Source organism: Kryptolebias marmoratus, unplaced genomic scaffold (assembly GCF_001649575.2).
Source record: "Kryptolebias marmoratus isolate JLee-2015 unplaced genomic scaffold, ASM164957v2 Scaffold77, whole genome shotgun sequence".
NCBI classification, from domain to species: domain Eukaryota; kingdom Metazoa; phylum Chordata; class Actinopteri; order Cyprinodontiformes; family Rivulidae; genus Kryptolebias; species Kryptolebias marmoratus.
This window is the reverse complement of record NW_023665811.1, coordinates 13,854-14,832: the sequence shown is the minus strand read 5'-3', so window position 1 is coordinate 14,832 and position 979 is coordinate 13,854.

The following is a 979-nucleotide window of genomic DNA, read 5'->3' as shown; positions in this document are numbered from 1 at the left end:
GGGTGATGGAGTAGGGGGTGGGGTGTTAAAAGCAGACTATTAGCACAGTCACACTGAGAGCTTCTGCAGGAAGAAACAGACAATAAGAGAATAAAAGATTTACAGACAGAGGCTCATTTTTCATGAAATCTGAAATCTTTTACCAGAAACCAGCATCCATTAGCAGTCTAAGGTCCAGGTCCAGGTCTCTGCTGTCCTGGAGTCCCCTTCAGTCAGTCCTGAAAACCTTGATCAGGAGATCAGACCTCTTCTAATTCTAAAAACTGGAGGAACTCTGACTGTCGGTTCCACTTTAATTCCTCATTCAGCTGGAAGGAGGTTTGGTTTAACGGTCTGGTTTTATTCTTTCTGATTGAACTGGAGGAGAAAATCCTGAGGGGTTCTGTGTGGAATCATCTGATTCATGTTTTCTGATAGATCTTGGGTTTTCTTACTGAAGCAAAATTCAGTGGAACACCATGTTCAGCTTTACAGGCGTGAAGAAAATGAGTTTCTGCAGGCAGGTTCAGTGAAACAAGTCCATTTGTTCTCTGAGAGCTCAGACGAAATGGAAAACATCTCTGCTCTTATTACAGAGCAGAGAGGGGCATTAATGAGCTGCTGGAGTGGATCTGCTTCAATCAGAACCTGCTTTGAGAGACAGTCTCCTGCCGTCCTCCAGCTTTTAGTTTTATGTGTTCAGAGAAGTGGAGCTTTAAATCCTGTCAGTGTTTGTCTGAATGTTTTAAAACCTCTTCATCAGACTCGGTGTCCTCAGCTGGTTTGGAGCTCCACAGCTCACAAACATCCTTCAAAGTTTCATCAGGTCACAGAAAGTTGGACTGATTGGTTTTTATCATCGCCTCACAGCGAGAAGGTTGAAGGACCGCCTCCCGCCTGGAGCCTCTCCGAGTGACGTTTCTCTGGCTTTCCTCCCACAGACCAAACATGTCCCCGTGATGGACTGGAGACCTGCCCAGGTGTCCCCGTGATGGACTGG